At 41.6% G+C, this 23,386-nt stretch overlaps 1 protein-coding gene across 3 annotated transcripts in view; it reads right to left on the bottom strand.

Annotated features, from left to right (window-relative positions):
• The window catches only part of FAM110B (family with sequence similarity 110 member B), a 112,845-nt gene extending 92,579 nt beyond the window's left edge, over nucleotides 1-20,266 (bottom strand). Inside the window, exon 1 of one of the 3 annotated variants that reach the window (XM_038126568.1) lies at nucleotides 19,852-20,266. The gene's annotated coding sequence lies outside the window, so the exon portion shown is untranslated. Of the gene's footprint in view, nucleotides 1-6,891; nucleotides 12,039-19,334; nucleotides 19,804-19,851 lie in introns of those variants that run through there. The other 2 variants (XM_038126585.1, XM_038126577.1) reach the window with 2 other exon arrangements.
• Nucleotides 20,267-23,386: the final 3,120 nt, after the last annotated feature.

Here is a 23,386-nt window from a genome sequence, read left to right as displayed (position 1 = left end):
GCATAGCACTTTAATCAGGATGTTATAATTTGGTTCTGTGTGGGTGTCAACTGACTTGCTTCAAAGTCTGCTTCACATCTACAGAAGTTATTCACAAAGAAGATGCAATTATATTAATCACATGGGCTGACTACGATGTCTAAGGCTTCAGCACATCTCCCTTTGGGAAGTCAGGACCTGCAACTTCACATATTGAAAGACTTCCCCTGAAAGCAGTAAATATATTTCTTGACTTGCTGCACAAACCCAGTTTTGCAGGTCCTGTAGCACCACATAAACAGTTTCCTGTCCAATCTCTCCTACATCCACAAGATCTTGTGCAGGAACAGGAGAAAGTCAATACAGAAATCCTTAACACAAGCATTTTAACTAAAAAGTACCCTTTCTCCCTCAAGTCTGCCCTCTTTCATACAGTGCCAGACATCAAAACACAAAAAATTAAAGTTCTAAATTCTAATATTTGAAGGAAGTAAACCAGAAACAACTTCAAAATGCCAACACAAAGAGCATCTAAATTAACCTTTTTTTTTTGTCCATAGCTTGCAATTGGAATGTTTATGAGAAGACTCTTATCTTGATTTACATAACTTGCAGATTGATGGAAAATTCATTACATTCTCCTATGTAAGTTACTCCATGATTAATTATCCTAATTTAACTACCTTTGCTTTCAGGGCTACAGTGACACAAAAGATTAAGATAAAATTAAAGGCTTCATCAACTATTTTCCCCCAAGTCTGTTTAAACTCTAATACAGTAGATTACTCTATCTGTAAGAGTCAAGAATTTCTCTTTTCTTTCAGTTTCAACTCTTCCCAGGGTTTCCAGTTTAGATATATAATACCAGGCCAATTCACTGGTGCTGTGCAGCTAAACACACAGGGCAGTAGCTGCTGAGGAAGAGGAACAGGAAAGCTAGACAAGGCCAAGTGAGAGATTTTATGTTTTAGCATCTCTCAATGAACTACAAGAATTGGCAAGCTTCCACATTCATTTATTTTGCTGATGGGGATGTATGTTTTCAGGAAAGCAAAAATTCAGTCCTGTGGCCCATTTTGTTATACGAATACCATAAGACCTCTTTTGGGTTTAGTGTGCTCACACATGGGCCAGGAGCTGGGGACATGGCATGGAGCTGGACAGCAGGCAAGGAGAAATGCCAAGGATGACCAGCCCCAAGCTTGGCCCCACACTGATAAACCCACAAAGAACAGGCTCCTGTGAGGTTCTGTGATGGTCTTCAACATTACACAGGGGAAGGAAGATTGGGGTGCTGGAGCATATCCAGAGGAGAGCAACAGGGTGGTGAAGGGTCTGGAGCACGAGTCTTATGAGGACCTGCTGAGGGAGCTGGGGATGTTTAGTCTGGAGAAAAGAATGCTCATGGGGGACCTTACTGCTGCCTACAACTGCTGAGAGAGAGGCTGTAGCCAGGTGGGGGTCAGTCTCTTCTACCAAGTAACAGTACTAAAGGAAATTGCCTCAAGCTGTGTAAAGATTGGATTTAGATTGGATAATAGAAAAAATTCTTCACCAAAAGAGCTGTCAAGCATTGGAAACAGTCTGCCCAAGGAAATGATGGAGTCACGACACCTCTGTGTAGATGTGGCGCTCAGAGACATGGTTTGGTGGTGGACTCTGTTGGCAGTTTTAGGTTAATGGTTGGACTCAATGACCTTGGAGGTCTTTTCAAAAGTACATGACTCTACGAATCTCAGGTGAACATCTTAACACCTTGATGGAAAGGAAAATGCTCCCATCCATGTTTGAGTGCTTCCGCAGTGAGGAAGCTTTCTAGCCATGGAGGATAATTTTTGAGGAATAAAGCTTTAAGTTATTAATAAGAATGAAATCTCTTGACCTAGATTTTCTCCAGCTTAAAAAAAAAAAAAAAAGCATATACACACACAACGCAACCTTCCTCTACAAACACAAACATATTACACTCATCATATAGCAAAGCACTTCAGATATTTCACAGTGATAACAAAAAAAGGCTTTTTGTGCTCCTCCCTCACCCAGCTTTGTCTTAAGAACACAAATACAGATGATGTTTGATTAAAACATAAACCTGAACCCAAGTTGCATGTATTTACTTTTCAAAAGCATTTCTGAATTTGATTTTCTTGCCTGCTGTGATAATTGATGAAAACTACACAGGGATTAAAATGAGCACAGGTGCGTGTCTACATAGTTCAAAGAGATTTGATCTCAAATGAAAATAATAACAATAACACAAGAAAGCTTGAGTATTTTTAGGAGTGGATTTAACATAGCCTAACCAAATAAGCCTAGATTAAAAGTAGGATTTTACAGTCCAGATTTCATGTTATTGAAATTTAAAATGTGTGTTTCATAACGTATCAGAAACTTTTGCGAGCAGTACCTGATTTACTTGCATTTACAGCCCTCCATATCATACATGTCAGAGCAGACCCAGAGAAAAATTGAGGCACTACAAACAGTAAAGAGCACTAAAATACAATACAAGGGCATGTGTTGCAAAAGAATTTGGCACTAAATCAATCTTATTTTTAAATCTGTGAGAGGTAAAAGGAAAGTCTATGAGCTGAGAATGCCTTTCTGCCAATATACAAATCAGCACAAAACCCATGCTTATTTTCTTTGCCAAATTTATCCTGCTACAGCTGAATCACAACTTCCTTGCACCCATGAGGTCAGAAACCATTTGAAAAGAAATGCCCAATACAGCTAATCTTTGTGTCAGCTCATCACACCTAATGCAAAAAACATGATTTTCCCCATTTTTCTGTCCCAGCTTCCTCCAGCAAAGCTAACTAGCATGTTGCTAATCCCAAATTTGTTGCACTACTTTGTTAAACAGATTTAAAAGACAAATGCACACAAATCACACAGGATAAAGAATTTATTCTGTGGTCAAGGCTTACTGCTGAGCTTCTATTAAGAATTGAAAAAAAAAAAACCAAACCAACAGCACTCAATTGTATAGAAAACAAATTTATTTGTCTCAAAGGAAGACTCTACACTTATATACACATTTTTACACAACAGCTGCTTTCCTGCCTAAACTACCTAAAACACTGTTCCTACAATAACATGTATTCAATCTTCTTTTTGAAGCAGAATCCAAATATATTTTAGGCCTCTGAAAAAGTAACAGCAGGAGATTACAAATATATGGATCAGAGATGGAAGAATTCCCTATCCTCCCTTCCCTCCCCATGCGGGGGGGCAAGCTCCTGACTCCATCATATGGGACACAAGAGCTAATCAGCACTTCCTCCCAACAGGCTTAATTTTTACTTAAGCACCTTTTTGAGTCATTAGAATGAGGGAACACTGGCAATCATTTCACAGAAACACATCAGCGAAATTGTCAACATCTCAAATTTTCCCCAGTGGCCCCCGCAACTTTATTTACCACCATACATTTTCCTGTACACCTTAGCCACAGATTTATACTTTTGTAGTACCCAAATGCAAACTAACTCCATGTCAAACATCTTATTGACTTAGTGGTTTTGAAACCCCTGAAATTTTGACTTTAATTTTCACACACTTTTGATTTTCACACAACCCTCAGAGGACTCACCAGGGCACTGAGCCCAGTTTTGCAATAGAAAGAAACAAAGAAACTGGTAAAGAAACAAATTAAGACATGAAAACCTGAAAAAAAAATTAACCCACCACAAACACATGTTTCTAGTATGTTTTCTTTAATCAAAAAACCATCCTATGCCATTACAACACAGTTCAAAAATATTTCTTTTAAATCTGTTAGAACACCAAGAAACTAATTTTCCTGTTGCTTAAACCATCTTGTATGCTTGCTATTGATTTATAAAGACAGATGATTGAAACAGCTCCCTAAATGCAAAACTTTCAAGGATAAACAAAAGACTGCATAACAAGAAAATAGCCTTTTACCAACTTCTTGTCAATTAAACATATTGCTGAACAAATTTAGTTGCAAGATCTTGTCCTGGCCAATATTAAATCTTAGATGCAGTTCAATTTCTGCACACCACATTTAAAACTGCAAAGATCATAAAAGTACAGAAAGCAAGGCTACTAAAAAAGTGAACAATTATTTTTCACATTTCACAAAATTCTTCAGGTCAGGTCAAGCCCTGAAGAAGAAAAACACTGGTTTAGTTTTTTTGGTGGTTTTTTGGTTTTTTTTTTAATTATAGCATATAATTCTGTACATAAGAAACCATATACATTTACTATAGAGTTTGAAAGTAACAAAGAGGGGACTAAGGCATACATTGAAAAACACTGAAGACTTCAAATCCAAAATCATTTAGGCACTTTAAAGTAACCTAAATATAAAATTGTTGTAATTTAGTTTTAATTAACGCATAACCAATTTGTTTTCTGCATGCATTTGCATTGCACATGGGTAATTACTACCTTGTGAAGAGTCTGAGTAGGGGGAAGGCATAAATCTTTACACAGTTCATCAACAATAAAAACCAAAATAACACAGGATTTTTTTTTTTTGTGACAGCAAGTATAAATAACAACATGTTTTTTAACACACAGGCAACTAAACAGGAATAAGACTGTTAAGTGAATCAGTGCAGGAAACCCAGGATTAATGCTGAAACTTTATTCTAATCCTTGTGTTCACAGAAGTAGCAGTCGCCAGGCAGCATGTGGTCTGGGCATGCACCTGCAATACACAGGCAGGATTTAAAAGTACTTACAAAGAGATCAAGTTTTCTCTGAGAAAAGTTTCTCTTTGGCTTAGGAAGTAGAGTATCTCCAAAAAACAAACAATAACCATACACGTCAGCTTGTCAGTGATTAGAATGATACCCTGGATATGACACATGCACAACCCATCATTCCTGCGGATTGACTTGACAGTGGGGAAAAAGTTCAAGAAAAGACAAAAAAAAACCAAAACCAAAAACCCCTTTGCTGTGAACATATTAAACAGTTCAAATTGACAGCCACACCACACTACTACTCTGTGAACTTTGCATCACCTTTATGTAAATTCCTGCACTAATTGATGAAGTCTACCCACTTGGTAAAGGTCTCAACAAACCGAGGAGCACAGGAAGAATCCTTCTAACACAATGGAATTCCCCTTACAATTAAATAAAATTATCATTTATCTGGTGCTGCAAAATGACTAGTAAAAGAACAAGGGTAATCTTTAAATATCATCTCCTTTTGCCTCACACAACCTCTTCTGATACTCTCGTACTACTACATTAGGTGCTGCAGGAGGAACCTTCCAGCTGGGCTTGGCACCTCAGGAATTCCAGCTGTCTCTATCTGGGAGCTAAATGAACATTCTCAAGTCCACAGATCTGTTTTGTATCATGGAAAGATTGGGTCACTACTAAAAAGTGCATGGCAGGGGTTTCTAAATCCTGTGTTTATAAGTTTAGCATAGAGTACAATGAAAAGAGAGCCAGAGACAAATATACTTTCCAGTGCAGCAGCTTTGGGAAGCATCTGTTTGCCTCTGAGATTGAAACTACTGCTTTCAGTCCTAAGTAATTTTGTTACAAAAGTTTAAATACTAACAGAGCAAGAGATATTTTTCTTCTATTTGGTGTTGTTTCTCTTGAAACGGAGTAGAACTGAATTTGGTGGACTATACCCACAAAATGGGTTCAACTCCTACCGCATTATTAGCCAAATACTGACAATAATGAAACCACAATTCAACACCGAGAAGTGGAAATGCTTGGAGGCTACTTTCTGACCCTTTCCCTCAAGCATGCATGACAAGCTGATTGCCATCAGGAGTGGTTTCATACCACTTCATACTCTACCACTAGGATCTTCTATTGCCTGAAGAGTCAGCTGCAGTGCAGCCACAGGTATCACACAGCAAGGGACAACTCACTTATTCCCATATACCATATGGATGCTTGTTCATTTGAAATCAAGCTACAGGATCACATCACTAAGCAAACAAAGAATTTTATGGCATTCATTATTATTTTAAAGCTCTCAGACATCAGCTGCCATATGAATATATTCTTCTTTCTATGAAGAAACTGTCAGAGGCAAGTTAACAAGCTCCTAAAAACTGGAAGCCACTGAGCCGATACTAAAAGATACTTGGAGAAATAAAATAGCATTTCAGTTTCAAACTGTAAACAGTTATGTTTACATAATTAAGATATGCAAATAAGGATAAACAAAAAGGATGGGGGAAAAAATCTTTAAAAGCTCTGACTATATATATCCGCAACCATTTTCCCACTTACAAAGCCACAGCCTTAACTGACAATCAAGTACTAATACTAATCGTTATTTAAAGGTTCATGGTAATTATATAACTTATCCTTTTAAACAGTTTACTGTATTAAATACTAAACAGCTTTATCCTGCATAAAATCAAGCCAAGATACTACAGAGCCCCTTCACTGCAATTCTCAGTTTTTCCTTTGAAAAGCAAACTCATTATGTTCCATAAAGAGAATAAAGTCTCTAAAAGAAGACTAAAATCTTTTTTTCTTCCTCAAAGGCAGGCTCTGAAGAGATTGCATAAAAAGAGATTTTATTCTTGGCTCAAATATGAACATTTGGGAATCACTACTTTTGAGAAAGGACTCACCCACTTAAAGGCAGAAGAATTTATTTTGAAAAGTGGTGTGAAATTTCAGGGGAAAAAAAAACCCCCACATGTATTTTGCACTTCCCAGCTTTTGGTACTTTTCCAGTTAAGACAAAAATCTCAAATCTTCCCCATATAACTGTTTTCTCATAGATGCTGCCAAGCCATCTTATACCACCAGCAAGAACTGTAAGAAAGTAACTATTTCCAGACAATCCAAGTAAGAGGACTGATAGGAGGATAAAACTAAGAACATTTCAGATATTTTAGGAGAGAACCTGGGAGAGGGACGTGGGGAATACGTTGCACTGGATGCCTACCTCAGTATGCCTTGTCAACAGTCTGTTCAGCACCCTTCAGAAGACTTAGGGGAGCAATGCTGTAGCTCAGAATTCATGGACAACTGCTCAAAGCACTGGGCAGGGCAAGAGTTTGAGCCCAGCCCTCCTGCTAACAACTACGTTCCTACCATAGCTAACAGTCCTCAGAGGAGCAACGCTTTTCTTTGGATGCAGACCATGTACTGGAACTGTTTCCCCAGATTCTGTCCAAACCAGCTGCAGAAAGGGAAAGCTCATCTAGAAGATTAGATCATTTAAGACTTTTAAACAAAGACTATTATTTGTGTGTGGACACATGTGGACACCATCATGTTACAGAAAGAATACCAAGGGATAGATGATTCAGTCTTCTGTCTCCAAGATGACTCAAGATCACCTGCAGACATCCACAAAACGTTTCTTGACTGTTGAGGAATGCTGCAGATCCCACAGTTAATGGCGCACATCAGAAACCAGATCAACTCCTTTTCCCCATCTCATGCATGCATGCTTTCCTGGAAACATTCTTTTGTGTATTCTCATCCTGTTTAACGTGAAGGATTTGTTATTTCTCTCTCTATCTAAGATGCAAAATCTCAACTATGACCTGCAAGCACTCTGCACTGCTGAATTCCTGGCACAGCATCCAAGGAATCATCTGTCATTCTCCTGTTAAGTGCGTGTCATAGAACTAGAGACACCAAAGGATTCAGGAGGGATGGCCAGGTAGATCCTGTGGTCCAACCCAGAGGCCAGCCATGCCCTAATCCAAGGGAGAGGCAGGCCAGGCCGTGTCCCGTGAGCTCCTGCAGGAAGCCTGAACTTGGGGCACAGCAGGAAGGCTCTGTGCTTTCCAGGAGCTGCCTGGAATCAAAGATCATTGGGAAGCACAGCTGCAAGGTGCACCCTGCTGCCAGGACAAGCCCAGCACATGCATCCTGCCATCAAGATGGAACAGAGGACTGAAGAATGACTCTGCCCAAGCAGGCCCTTGGCCTCTGCCTGGCTGCAGAGGTTCTCCATGAGCTTCCTTTACAGCAGGAATGGGAAAAACTGGCATCAGATGGTGGCTATTTTGATAACTGCCCTACTATCACAAGTATCAGTCTCCAGCTAGAATTACTTTACCAGGCACCAGCTCATCTTTTCCCCTTTTATTTAAATACCCACACCCTGGAATGTACATAGGAGTAAATTAAAGCACTTGTATTATATAGGTCAAGTCCTGGCCTGTTCATCTACATACAATAGCATACAGGTAAAAGTACTACAGACATCAAAAATGAAGCATTAATGGTTAGCTCAAATACACATCCTAGGCACTGTCAGAAGGGAAAAAAAAAAACCTAAAAAAAAATTAAGACAACAGAAAAGTAACAACAGAGACAGTAACGTGGTACTTCATTTGAATCTTTTTCCCAATTAAATTTTCCCTTGTGAACAATTAGATGTATTTTATGAGTAGACAACATAATAAACCAGATTAATTAATTTTATTTCACTTTACATTTTGTACATAGTCAGGCTGAAGACCAAATATATAAATCAAGATAGCTCTGATCTGTCTTGAAATGTGCTTTTAAATCACCTGAAAACTATGTACATGGTTTCCATGTAGAATACATCTCTTTTCATGAGAACATATCCCCTTTCTTCCCAAGTCAGAAAAGAGCTGGTTAAAACAAAAACCATCATGTAATTCAGAACACATAAGCAGATATGTTCTGTAATTTCTCATCAAGGAAAGTTCTCCTATACTTTAAGCTCTCAAAGTCTGTGAATTTGTGATCACAGATATCACAGTATTTAAAAGAAAGAGAAACTGGGCAACAACGCAACGGCACACTCCTTCCACTGTCAGATGCCTTCGGAGGTACAAAGCACAGAAGCCACAATTAACTATACTCTAGCACTGTAATTCCCTCCTGCATACCCCAGCTCTGCCTCTTCTTTACCCTTGGAAAACACCCTCTATAGGTGCCAGTGAAGCTTATAGGGCAGTGATCACAGAGTTTCTGACATTTTTATTTACATTTTTATTAATTGCCATGTCAATGAGTTAGTTTATCATGGAAAAAAATTGTAAGAGGTGTTCAACTTGGTGAACAAAATATACCTCACCTCAGTTCTGTTTATCTTGTTGTCGGAGACCACAATCTGCGATTATGAAAAAGTGAGTTCTGACATTGACTTGAGAAAAATCCCAGCCTAGGAAAATTCTCTGCATTTCTGCATAACTCTGCAAAACAACCTCAAAGAAAGAAAGAAAAAAAGATAGAATTTGTGCCCATGTGACTGCTCTATGGAGAAACAAGAGGCCATTATCTCCATCCCAACATATCAGTTATCCTAATAACATTTAATGTGAATTTTAGGAGTTTGGTATTCTATATATTGCCTATTAAGAAGAGAAAGGTACTAAGGAAACTATGGGAAATCCACAGTTGCAACTCCAGAACTATAATGCAAAAAGGACTACAAGAAGGACTATTTTATTGCTTCTTTCACCTCAGTATGTTATGGTACTAAATTACATTTCATTGAAGCCAGACTTCATGTGGATTGTCAGCACTCTTCTGCCTGGTTCAATGTCAAGTACGGCTGACATAATTTTCAAATATAAAAACATGGCTTTCACAATTTGCACTAAGCTGAATGATGTATTCCATGAAAGCAAATCACACTGATTAAGGAACAGGTTTTTTTGCTTCTCATTAGAAGTTCAGCTTTAAATTAGTAAAAGTTCAAGACATGGGAAAGACGTAGGAGAAAGACTGGAACCTCACAGCAGGCAACTTCACATTAGACAGTGTCTGTATCCCAACTACCATAATACAAGCTGCCTCTTTGCCTTCATGTCCAAGTCATCCAGCAATTCCTTCAGGCTTGAACCTGCAGCAACATGTGAAAGCCTCTGGCCTGCAGAGCTGCAATACTAACCATGTCCACTGCAAGGGCTTTTTGGATAGCAGTCTCTGTCCTTCCAGTCTGCACCTTGCTGTCCCAGCTCAGCTGCAGCATCTACAGGGAACAGCATTTTCTGAGAAAGTGTTCTGGGCACACAGCAAACTGGAACAAAGGGTGAGCAAGAGTGAGCATGGGTCTGTCAGGTGGGCAGCTCCTCTACTCAGCATCTGTGCTGAACCCCTCTGAGCAAAATATACAATACCATCCTGCTATTCATCAGTAAAGCAAGCCTTCCTGTCACTAGTAGCATTTGATTAGCCTTGACCACAATGACAGCACGGGAAGCCAATACTCCTCTCTGCTTTCTGGCTCAGTAGCACAGCCCACACAATCTAGAAATATATACGTAGGAGGGGGTGTGTGAGGATCTGATTTCTGGGGCAAGGCACCTTGTAAAAAAAAAAATCTTTTCAGCAACAGTCACCCAGAAGTAATATGGAAATCAAATTAGTTGACTGCAACAATCTAAACAGCATCATTTGATACGTTCATAGAGGTTCTTGGATAATGAAAGTTTACAAGGAGAAATCCTATATTTTATTAAATTCAGCATAGGGACAGGGCCTCTCCCTATGGCTTTTGCCTACTGCATTTTAGGGCAAGTAATGAAAACATTAATGCAGCTTAGCCAGCAAAGCACAAGTTAATTCAGCTTCTATCTCTCCAAAGCCTATAATTCTCTGGTCTAGTCTTCATGACGAGCACTTAAAAATGTTTCAAATATAAGATGAACATCCATATAATCGTCTCTGCACATGCCTGTTTATAAGAGGTATGGATGCTATTCCAGAAGGCATTGAAGAGCATACAGTTCTCTTCCCAGGCACTAGAAGCACAAGCAGGTGTACCTGCAAGGTTAGGATATAAAAAGTAAGCCCAGGAAATGACGTGGAGGTTTCACCAGGACACTATGGATAAGCTAGTCATGAGGACACAGCTGTTTCACAGCTGCACACACATGGAAGCCCAGCATGAGCTATAAAGTTGATACAGCATGGGCTTTGGGGACAGAAGGGGGACAGTAGCAATGCAGGACACCAACAGAGGGATTGTCAAGCAAAATTCAAGAGCTGCTTAAGATGTAAGGTGTCACTGGAACCCAGAGAGGCCACCATACTCCTAATTCTCCATATAATGCTTACAAAGGGGTCCTCTAGGACAGTCCTGTACCACTTCTTTCAGCCCAGTGTCTGATTTCTCACTCTTCATCAGATAAGCCCTTACCTCCTGGTGGTAAGGGAGGCCTCCTTATTTTTTCATTCACCTTCAGCATTTACTCAGAAAATTTTTCTTCATTCTTGATCCCTCCAGCCTGCATAATAATACAGGTGATCAAGAATAGTAGGCCACTGACTCAATTTTGCATTTTTATTACATTTGGGAGAAAGTCTGCTGCAATAAATGTGTTCTATCTCATCAGGACCTCTGTTCTTTAGTATATATTCTGGATAAAGCCCATGTAGACAAACTAGCAGGATGATATTTCACATAATTCTTTGTCTTCCTGGTCCTATCTTTCATTTAACTCATGTTGGCTGCCAGTTTCCAGGTTCCTAGGTCAAGAGACAGTGTTTCACCCAACTGCTGAGTCTGACAGGATGGATGGCTTCACAGATGGGCCCATGGCACCAGAACAGCACGTGTACAAGGTGTACAACCAAGAGACTTTTAGGAATAAACAGTATCAAAAAATAAAATCAGAAAGGCCAAAGAGCAGTTGATGTTCTAAGCACCTCTTAAAACTACAAAATACCCATTTAAAATTCCACTTCCCAATGTGAAGAAGCTCCCAGAAGGGCGTGCAGCAAATTATTGCCCTGAATACTACCAATTTTACATTTTCCGAGTGAAAGCCATTTGTCTATTTGTGTGCATTTCTGCAATTGCACTTTTCATTCATTAAGATGAGAAATTGCTTTTTTTTATGCAATCTGCTACTATTCAGATAGCAAAACAAAGTAATGTCTGGTAGCAGGCTTGCTGTTTTTGGCTTTAGAAGGGTGGGGGGTTTTTTCCCCTCTCTTCCTGTGAGAGGAAAGCTTTTCCCAGAGGATTCAAGCAATTTCATAAAACAAATGCAAAAACAAAGACACTTTTGTTTAAGGACTGAAGGGTTTGTTTTGGTTTAAGAGAGACTGAGAGGGAAGGAAGAGAGAAATGATACCGATCATCTTTCAATTAAACAGGGAAAAAAAAGTTCTCAGTCCTAAAAGAAATTTGTGTGATACCACAAACCTGCTATAATAAACAGGCCATCAGAAAAAAATCAAAATTAAAAAAAAAAATTATTTTAGTCACAAGTGAACACTTCAAATTACTACAGCAAAGATCGGAGGAAAACAACATTTCTCTTCAAATAAAGAGAACATTGTGCACTCCTACAGAAAGAAAGGGGTGCGAGGGGGAAAGACCTGAAATCTGTGGTTTTAAATACACAAAAATTTGGGGGATTCACTTCAGCTAGAAGTTCTGAAGCTCAACCTAATAAGCATCATTGCATTTGCAGAGAATAGGACCCAATATTACAACAGGAGTAAATTCCAAACTTGCAGAGAAAATAGTGCAAGATGGAGACAGCACAGCAGCAATAAATAAAGACAAAATTAACTAGAACACCTGAAATCCTTCAGTAAGGCATATATGGAGGCCTTGCAGGAAATCTGATTAAGCAGGCCTTCCCATCTGCAATGCTCCCCAAGCATTTGTACAAACACACTGCAAACATCATAATTATGGAACTGAGATTCTAATTTCTGATTAGCAGATACTAATTAATAAAATTAACTGATTTATCAGTAAGTCCCTACATATTGTATCAAGTTTTACTATGTAGAGAGACTATCACAAGTGATCTTCAGTGACAAAACAACATCTATCCAAATGGAGCAAAAGCAAACCATGAAGTCCCATTCACACTGCCTACCATTTAAACTCATTCAGGATTTATACTCACTGCAATTATCATTGAACACCCAAACTAACACACTGGGACAACCCAACGGTAATAAAATTCAGCAATATTGCAGCTCAAAAAGGCAACACAATACAGATAATAAGAATCTTAATATTAAATGCAATTAAATACAACATGCGCGTGGAACGCATCATGTTACTTACTTGTACTTACATGAGTAATTTACAAATGTTAGTAATAAATCTGAATTTTTCAAAAGATAATCTTGAAGTGTGTGGTTGCATGCAACAAAAGTGACAAAAGGTTCTTAAGTATGATTTAAAAAATGGTCCAAACCCACTGGAGTTAGACAGATAACTAACAGATTGACAAACATATCAGAGCAACATTAAGTTTTATATATATGAAATAAACTACAAATAAAATTCCTTTTATCATCATCACCATCATCTCAAAAGTGTTCTACCCAAGCATTACTTAAATGATTCTCCTCCATCCTAATTTAAACTGCATATATCTATATATGCACATGCATACAGGAGAAACAGTTTCCTTGTGGTTGCCTGCATGTAGCATGCACAGATTAACTTGTCAAATAGAGAGAGACAACACACAAAGGTCATTACAAATCCAAAGGTCTGGGTCCACTCATGAATTTGGTAATTACTTAAAACATTCTTGTCTAGTACTGTGGAGAGGTACTAGACGAAGAAAACACAGACAATACTCGACTCAATTATTATCTTCCCTGCCCAGTAAAGTCTTAAAACATTTCCTCCCATTTCTTAATGCAGACTTTTTCAAGACCTCAAATTGTAACAGGAAATTATTTGAGCGATTTTTGTTTTTAAAGAACACAGCAAAGCATCAAGAGACAAGTGCTCTGTTCTTTGGTTTGCTAAAGACTGTTTGAATTTAGGTTGAATCTCTCCCTTGTAAACATTAAATAACTTTTCCACCACATCCATTCATATTTGGGACTTGAAGGCTGTCAAGTAAAGAGGTTATAATGACCACCACAGCCCTATTCTCATCTTTTTAAACTATAAACCCCACACTTGTATAATAGGGCAATAGCAGTAAATTAAAAATAACAGTAAGCAAACAGCCTAATAATACATGCTAAAAGCTACCAGGACAATACATTCAATTTTCCCTGGGATTTTTAAATTATTCTTCTGATGGCTCAACACAATCTTTTCACAATTACTTCCTATGGGGCATGCTGACACATTGAGTTCATTACATAGCTCCTCTTTAAAGCAAAAAATACACAGGCATTTAGAGCAAACACCTAAAATTCAATAGTTCAGATTTTTAATAATCTACATTGGAAGGGAGTTTTTTCTAAGAGTTATTTCTAAGGAAGTAGGATACCTGCCTTATAAATTCAAAACAAATAGTCATAAATTAATATCACGATATTCATCTTGCTTTGATGTACAAACACACTCAAAGCATCTTATTTTTTCAATGGTTCTTCTCTGAATACATTCACACAGGTGACGTATTCTTTTTTCTTTTTGAAGTCATCTCAAAACTCCCAGAAGTTTCAATGGGCATACACAGACCAGCCACAGGATAGTTTATAAACCAAGAGAGACTGACACTATGGCAAAGACCAAACAAAGTCAACATGGCACAGCCTTCATTCAAACCACATGCACCATCTTTACACTTTCAATGGGGCATATAACTCTTCACTGTGAACCAGTCAAGTCTTCAGCACTGTCACTAGACAAAGTGTGTCTCAACTGGCACGCCTCATACCCCCATTTCTTCCCAGTGGTTGTGTCTTAACCACTGGCCTTTGCATAGCTCAGCACCAACACCTAGGTGAGGTACTGCAAAACGAAGCCACACACAAGCACACGATCCCCCATCTGAGAGCCTCCACCATGGGTTTTCAACAGCTCTGCACGTCATCTACCCTACAAGGCTCTGCCCAAGTCTCTTCCCCAGGCAGCCTCCTATGCCCAGGAGCACAGTCCCCAACAAGAGGAGGCAGCCAGTGCCATGAAACACTCGTAAGACCAGAGAGTATGAAATCAGGCAGAGGATAAACACAGGCACTCATTCGACAGGAGAACCCTTTTATTTATTTATGGGTGCAAGTCAGCCAACCTGACCACCAGCCTGCATGTCCATTTATGCATTTTCTGTCCCACACATATTAATTTGCGGTTATCTTAAATATTTTATGAGTTAAGCTTCATTCCACTCCATTATGCACTAAAAAGAGAACAAAACAGCTACTAATGTCATACATAAGTGTTTTTACTTGCTATAAATTCCATCCACCATCATGTGACTAGACAACACATGCTCCCCAAAAATAAGTGCTTCTGCTCATCACACCTCCTTTACTGAAGTGACTTCTATTTCTGTTGATTAACTGTGAACACCAAAGCATAAAATATGGCAGTTTCAGTTACCTGAACTGCTCCGTTCCTGAACAGTCACATGCAAATTTCGACACTTAGCTGGGACTCAGGATACATACAGCTAGGAAGGCATCCAAAATCTGACAGTAAGAAAACTCCTTTCAAATTCCCCACGTGCATTATTCTTGTACTCATCCATCAAATTACCCTTCTGTACATCAAGTTTTTAACCCAAAATCACAGATGAATCTTCAGTTATGACCCTTCCTCTCCTCCAAGAATTTGCTCTAGGGAATTCTTAAGCAGCTGCTATCTCCCATCTCTGCTATTACTAAGACACAAAAGCCAGAGTAGTTTTATGTTGTTTTGGTCTCTCATCTAACTCCAGACTGTTCAAGCTACATGATCTTTGTAGCTTGGATGTCCATCTACATGTTCCACTAGGATTTAATATTTTCTGTACATAAGTGCCCAGAACTATGTACAGTATTTGACAAAAAGTCACCCTAATGCCTTGCCTAATAACTTGTCTATCTTCACTGAAGAGCTCTTCCAGAGCACCACGTTTGCTCCCATTTCATGGTCAGTATCAAACGAGAGTCATCCCTGTTTGACTATGGCCATCAGGCCTTTTCCTCCAAACCTGTTTTAAGGGATGACTTGCCAGCTGATAGCAGCTGTGTTGTTAATAATCACTCAGTACATAACTTTGTCTTTAGAGCTATTCAACTTCCTGGCATTCCTATTGTTTCAGTCATCACAGACATTCAATTCTTCCTGTGCAATAATCCAACCAACCCCGGTGCTGACTACGTTTCCCAACTTTGCCTCATCAGCAATTTTCCTTCTCGTACAGTTATTTCAGCCAGTACGGTGAAGTGGGGAGCTGGTCTCTTTACTAATACTGATGCAGGGCATGAATAATTCCTTTATTCAGGCAGACAAACTCATAATTTCTCCTTCAGGAGACACCTTTAGCTAAGCCTCACACTTCCAATTTAGTTATTTTTGGTATACATACATGGAACTGAAGCCTTCTGCTCCTACTGTCTAGGACATTCAGTATTTAACCAGTAATAATATGACTTTAGTCTCCCATGACCTAATTGCGGCAAATACATGATGCTCTTTATCCTGTTTTCCACTTAGCTTTGTATACTTAATTACTTTTTCCATTCCAAATTTATTCAAAAATCCTTAAATTCTATTGTGACCAGAGTAAAAGGTGTGAAGATATCCTTTTCTTCTCCTTTTAAAAGAAATGGAACTATACATCTTTTGCTATCTTGCTATCACAACTGCTACCTTCAACCTCACCAATAACACCCAATTCTATTTTTTAACCTGGCTCCAGTGCCCTGCCCCAGCTCTTTCAGAGCACAAAAGCAGAGACCCTTAGACTTAGTTTGACTGGGAGCAGACATAAGACATTTATTCCAGTCATTTCCATTCGGCACCCTATCTTTCTCCCACATTCAAATCCCCATGCATATCTAAAACTAAACAACTAAAACAAGAAGTGATAATTTTAGAGGCATCAAGCATTTTTCACACAGCCTGGTCCTCACAACATCATAGCCAAATTCTCTTCTGCTCTTTTTCTTTTTTTTTTTTTCCCGTCTCTTCATCTTAAATTTCTTCATCCTCTAGTTTTTGGCAGTTCACATGCTATTCCTGCAGTTTCTGCTCTCCAACAATCAATCCCCTCCTTTTAGGTTTTCTGGTAACTTGCAGTATCTTATTCTCACAGCAAGGTCCCCAGCCCAACTTGGCAAGCTTTTCATTCTCCTTAAAATGCAGTTTCCAAGCAGCTATTGTACTTTCCACTTAAGACAGTCCAAGCTTTTTTTCTTTTTTTCCAATTTAAGCCTCCAACTCCTACAGGCCTTTAGCTCCGTGGACAACACAAACTAGTTCTTCTAACTTCTCAGAACTTGCCCTATTAAAATAAAGCCTCCTTGAAACACTTTGTAGTTGATATATACTTACCCTTCAGTTTAATTCAAAATTATTAACTTGTGGCTGATCAACACATGTGCTTAAGGCCTTATGGAAGGGAGCCTTAATCTAGCAGCAGAAAACATGACATACTGTTAGCCAGTGAGAGACCAGAGAGGTTCCAGAATTTAAAGATACACCCTCTAGTTCTGGGCAGGCTGTAAACATAAGCCTTCATTCACTCTGCATTCCACTACAATTAATGGCCAAAATCTGCCCTATGATAATTCAGTGTACTGACTTCTAACTTAACTAGTCAGCCCTGGGAAATATACTTAAAAAAGCATACTTGAGAAACACCTTCCCTTTACCCACTAGCACACTATCCAAAATGAGCTCTGTAGCTCTGAGCAATCAAAACATATTTGCAAAGTTGCATCCTACAATTTGACTCAGTTTCACCTCGCTAAATCAACCTTAGACCTCCAGATTTTGAAACAAGCATGAACCTTTAACAGAAAACCGTCTCCTATCCAGTGGAAGACGGCATGTATATTAAGTGCAGCAACAACTGGATCTTCAGCATGGTCACCACAAGCCTAAGAGGGGCTGAATGATCTCCACAAGAACCTGGAAAACAGGGTTTCCCTCTTAACTTTAGCTTGTGATACAATTTGCTTAACATGGATGCACTGGCATGAAGGCAGTCCAGGTCTTCTGTGCAGCAGAGTGAACTTGCTGGCACAGGCTATCAGTCCCATCGAGGCAGTAAATCACACTTACCACCACATTCCTGGTATGCCTGCACCTACACGGCAGCGCACAGGCACCTGCCTGCTGCCTCCTGAAAGCCAGAGGGGAAACTCAGTACCACAGCATGAAATAGCAACTGACATGCTAAGTTACCAACCCACATGAAATGGGGGCCTTCAGAGGGCACACAGCTCAATCAGCTCAAACAGCCCCACAGCACGGCAAGGGCTGCCCACCCTCCATGAAGGATTGATGGTGGTCTCTGCATCCACCTCCCTTGGCCACCATCATGTTCATCTCCCCGTGGAGCACCTCCAGGCTGCTGGTGCCTTCTGCTCTCATGACCAGTCTCACCAGTTTAAGCCAAGCCTTTCCAGCAGCGGGGTGGGTGTCCTGCCACCCTCTGAACTGGGGAGGATGGCACTGGACACCTCGAAAAAGCAAGTCATTGATAGCCAGGCACGAGGAAACAGCATCCTACCTTTCACTCCAGAAGCGCTTAAAAGTGTTTTATCCTGTTAATTCTAGGTCAGTTGAGCACACATGTGGTATGGATTACACTGACCCTTTTAGAGCTCTCAACATTTTTAAATAAGTAGGACACTTAACATTAGATGCCCACAAAGCTGAATACCTCCTGTACACCACACACCAAGATCTGCCAGTAGGCTTTAAGGATCAACTAAGGAATAGTTGCTTTATTAAGCATGGCTCTTACAGCACACAAGTACAAATGTGAAATAATTTATAAATGCCAAGTCTGACCCTGTACCACATTAAATCAATACAGGCGTTTTACAAAAAATGCCTGTATTGGATGAACTGAAGCGACCTTTGCAAAGCCACCCGACAAATCAGCACCAGATTTACAAACAGCGCAAGTATTTAGTACAGCTCAATACAGCTGAGTGATAAAAGGGTCTACATTAAAGATAAAAGTTGTCCTGATGTTTACAAAGTGCAACAACATTGGCATTGCAAGTACAAAGAATATGTTTCATCCTTAAATACCTGAGCACCTAGAGACTTTAAACACGAGGAACAATCAACATGCAAAGGACCATAAAATTCAAGCTTAAAAAGTTAATACTATGATTCACTGAAGATGTTAATTTGCCAGTGCCAAGTCTTTACAGATTTTAACCTTCTTCTCAGAACTATCAGCAGCCATACGTATTGGACCCTTAGAGGTAATCCCATTGCTTTCCCTCCTTTTCACAGATGCCTGGCCTGAGCGAGGGAAAGAAGACGAGCAGGGCAAAAACCCAAAACGATTAAGTAAATTATCTTTTGGAGCAGCCTCCTTCCCTCGCCCAGCTAAAGTTTTCTTGGGGTCAGATTAGCACTCCGAAAGGAGAGCAGGCGCCGGCAGGCCCCTTGGCAGGCGGTGCTGTGACAGGCGCGGGGCAGACCCAGGGGAGGCAGCCATGTGCTCAGCCCCGCATCCCCCCGAAAGGGCATCCCGGGAGGAAGTTCTCACTACGCACCGACTCGGGGAAATAACTCGGAGGACTCCCAACAGCTATCGCTTCCAGCGGCTTTCTCCTGGGCCATATGCTTTCCCCTGCCATTTAGCGAGGCATTTCAGACGAGCCAAACCGCCCTACCCGCTCCGCCGCGAACCCGCTCGCGGGCTGGGGGTAGGAGCCGCCGCCCCGGAGGCGGGGGGCGAAGCCGGCTCGGCCGGTGGGGCACCACCCGCGGCACCCACCCCGCGGGGCTGCGCTCCGTCCCCCGCGGGAGCCGCCCGCCCGCCGACCCCCGGTAGCGTGGCTGGGCTGGGCAGGGCAGGGCTGGGCGGTTCCTGCTGCAGCCCCCGGCTGGGGCGAGCCCCCCGCCCGGCCCCGGGGCAGCGCGGCGCCCCTGCCCCGCTGCAGCCCCTTCGCCAGACACCCGCCGGGGCTGGCACTGCGGGGTCCCGCCCGCCCCCGCTCCCGGGGCCGCCCCAAGCCAGCGGGGGAGCCGCGGGACGGAGCCACTTTCGGCCCCGAGCCTCGCCCTTACCGTGCTGGCCAGCGCGGCGCGGGAGCCCCCGGAGAGGAGCGAGGCGAAGCGGCGGAGGACCGCGAGGAGCCGGGGCCGAGAAAGCCACCGCCGCCGCCGCGAGGAGAAGGCGGAGGGGGCGGAGGATCGGCGGCGGAGGGGAGGAGACGGGGGCGGGCAGGGCCGGGGCCGCTGGCAGCCGCCCGCCCGCCGCGCAGCCGGCGCTTCCTCCGACGCGCTGCCGAGCCGAGCCGGGCCGGGCTGAGCCGGCCGGGCGGGGAGCCCGGGGCGGGCGCTGGGCTCGCCCCTTGCCCGGCCCGCGCCGCACAGAGCGGACCCGCCGCTGTCGCCTTTGTTCGGCCGAGCGGCGCCGGGAGGGGAGGGCGGCGGGTGGCGCGCTGGGCGCTTCTCCCGCACGGAGATTGTTCCTCCGGCACTGGCAGGCGCGGAACAACTTCACCGGAGTTAATTTGGGTCTGTGATGAAAACTCCTCCACCTGTGCCAGACGCTGCTCGGCATCCAGCACTAAAGTCAGCCTACGCGCGGTGCTTCAGCTGCCTGTTTATGCCTCAGGAGCTGACTGGTGACTCCTGTTAAATTAAGGGTGGGTTTTTATTGCTCAAGGTAGATGGCATCGCAAAGATTGGTATCTTAGTAGTCTGTGCTTGGCAGCAGCCAAGAAGCATTGAAAAACGAATTTCAGATGTACCTTTGCCCCATTATCTGTGGTAGGGCACAGATCTTTCAAACGTAGCTGCTCTTATTGATCTACATGTCCAATTAACGTACCTTTCTCAAAGCTTTTTTCTTTTTTTGTCTTTCACCGTGTTTTAGTGCTCATCCTATAAATCTCCTCCAAGCTTACTGATTTAGTCATTCAGTTCAGGTACCTGAGGTTAACACATGCAGTCCTGTCACGCCAATTAAAACAGTAGAAGTGGGAGAATTTCCCCTCATTCGCATCTAACTTAGAAGAAACTGACAGAAATACCCTTCTGTGGGGCATTCTCTGAAGGATAGCTAGACTTCAGTCGTTTGCACACAGGTGGAATGAGCAGCCACTGTATATCCACAAGTGGACTCTTAAGAAGGCAGCAACAAAAGTAGACTACCCTAGGGTTGTTATAACCAGGAGTAAACGCTAAGCAGCCTCTTTTAAGAGGTCTTTTCACATAATGCTCATTAAGCCCCAGCAGTTAAAAGATCCCACCTGGGAGCTCTCACTATGCAGAGTTCTGCTTCCCAGACTGAGAGGGGCAGAGCAACACAGAGCTTTAGATGCTAAGCCAGCTCCTCTGGTTTAGTACTAGGCCATGTTGCATTTTTGTGCTCCAAAGAAGCAGATGATTTATCAGTTCCCCTAGCTAATTAGCTAGAATTTTTCTTCATGGTCTATGAGGTGTGTGAGGAAGGAGTGGAACCCGTGGCATGTGAGCTTTTCTGCATTACCCACACAGATCTGCTTCCTGCATGTGTTAGCATAGCTGCATCAGAAAAAGAGAATGAAAAGTATGTGAATTTGAACCTTTACTCCTGTAGCTCTGTTGGGAGGGGAATAATTTTTGTTTTATCTTAAAATTAAAAAATTATGTGCTTGGGGGTAAAAAGTCTGAAAATGTAAAACAGTGTAGTAAGCATGAAGAAGCCTGCCTAAGACATCAGTCAGCCTTAAAAAAGGCCAGTGTGCTAGAGATGTAAGATACATCCTAGGTGCTATTGCGATCTCCTTGCTGCATTATGCACTAGGGCCAGAAGCCAGCCATCAGCCCTGCAGCGTGTGCTGAATGGAGCCTCTGCCACACAATGGCATAGTCATTTGTCACATGTCCAATCCACAGGCATCCCACCTCTTGTGGGACGTGCATTGTGCCCTTCATTCTTTAGGCAGGATGTATGTAATAAGGGGAGGAGTAAGTAAAAGTAACTGTAATGTGAAATTAGATTACCACTTCTGGCCAGAAAATTTCCCAATTCCTAGTCAAAACAGAGGCTTATCAATATTTTGACTTCAGATCAATATGCAGACATTTGCTAAAGCTTAGGTGTGTGAACAGCAGTTCTCTTGTGCCGTTTCTGACAAAACAAGAACTGTGGACTTGTTCCTTACACTACTACCTGGTAAGTTCTCCACACCCAGGAATCGGATGATGAACAGCTTTATTAAATTATGCCACCCTGTGCAGCTGCTGCCTCTGGGAAGAAGCATGGAAGAATACAATTCATGCCTAACCTTTTAATATAGCTACTAAAATATGATCTTTGTTCTTACTGTCAAGACTAGTGACAGAAGCCTCAGACAGATGACCAACCCATTGAAGCAGTGGTGAGAGGTCCTCCCGCTGAAAGACAAGCTGCAGCCTTGAGCTCATCATGAGTGCCATGGACTTTGTCACGTGCCAGATCCCTTTAATGGAACCAGCACCCTGGCCCTAAGATGACATTTAAGGGTGCATTAAATGATTATCCTCCTACACAAACCTTTGTATTTTAAAACACTATAACCCCAGATTTATAAATCATATCTAAGACAGAAAATTGATTTTATAAACATGCATGTACCCAATTAAACTTGTTCAGTAAGGCTGTTAAATAGGAGTAAAAATTGTGCATAAGAAATTGTGTTGTCTGGAACTAAGTCAAGAACCCCTGGAAATGAACATAAAATTATCACATTCCAGACTGATTTTTTCTTTGTTCTTTCCAAATAACAGATTATTAAAAAATGCATTAATCCTCTCAGTCCATTAAAGTATTTCACAAATTTCAAAAGGTTTTGAGATTAAAAAATTAAAGCCCCGCCTATTGATCATAATTCTCTTCCTAAATCCATATTCTTGTGAGACCAAGAATAAAGCATTTATTGCTCTAATCAATTGGTTTACTCAGAAACAGCTGACACCACTTAAAATTGTGTTAATTAGCACAGGTTCTCAAGGCCCCGTTCTAATGCAGACAAGCTGTGTCCACCTTAAACAGAGCCCTCGTTATTGTTCACGCTACTTGAATCTGCCATTAATAGTAAGTCTCCATCTCACAGCTGCTGCTTAACCTAAGGCCTGCTTGCATTCAAAGAGGATTTCAGTTCTAGTTTGGCACAGTATATGCTACTCACAAAGTCACCTGTAACTGTAAGAATGACTGAGAACAAAGCCACTCATTTTCCACTTGTTAGCTCTAAAATCCCTGCTGTGGAAAGTTTGGGGTTCCGATATGTCTTCCTCGTGTAGACTTATGTGTAATGCTCAAATACATTAAAAAATGCGGACTGCTGCCTGAATTACTGCAGCACTCAGGCTGAATAAGCCACAGCAACTCAAGCACTGAGTGGTGCAGCCTTCCTAGCTGCCCCTATCCCTGTAAGGGTGTATAATATTTATCCTTGTAAATATTCTCTCCAGTCTACTGACCAGGAGGTGTGAGCTGGGGTCAGCTACAAGCTCAACTTGTTACAACAACAGGTTACAAGCTGTAACCTGCAGCAGCTACCCCCTAACCCCCCACACCAAGTATTTTAGTGTACCCAGCATTGGTTAAATCCATTAGTGAGGCATGTGC

Source organism: Motacilla alba, chromosome 2 (assembly GCF_015832195.1).
Source record: "Motacilla alba alba isolate MOTALB_02 chromosome 2, Motacilla_alba_V1.0_pri, whole genome shotgun sequence".
NCBI lineage: Eukaryota > Metazoa > Chordata > Aves > Passeriformes > Motacillidae > Motacilla > Motacilla alba.
This window is presented reverse-complemented; position numbering and strand designations above follow the sequence as displayed.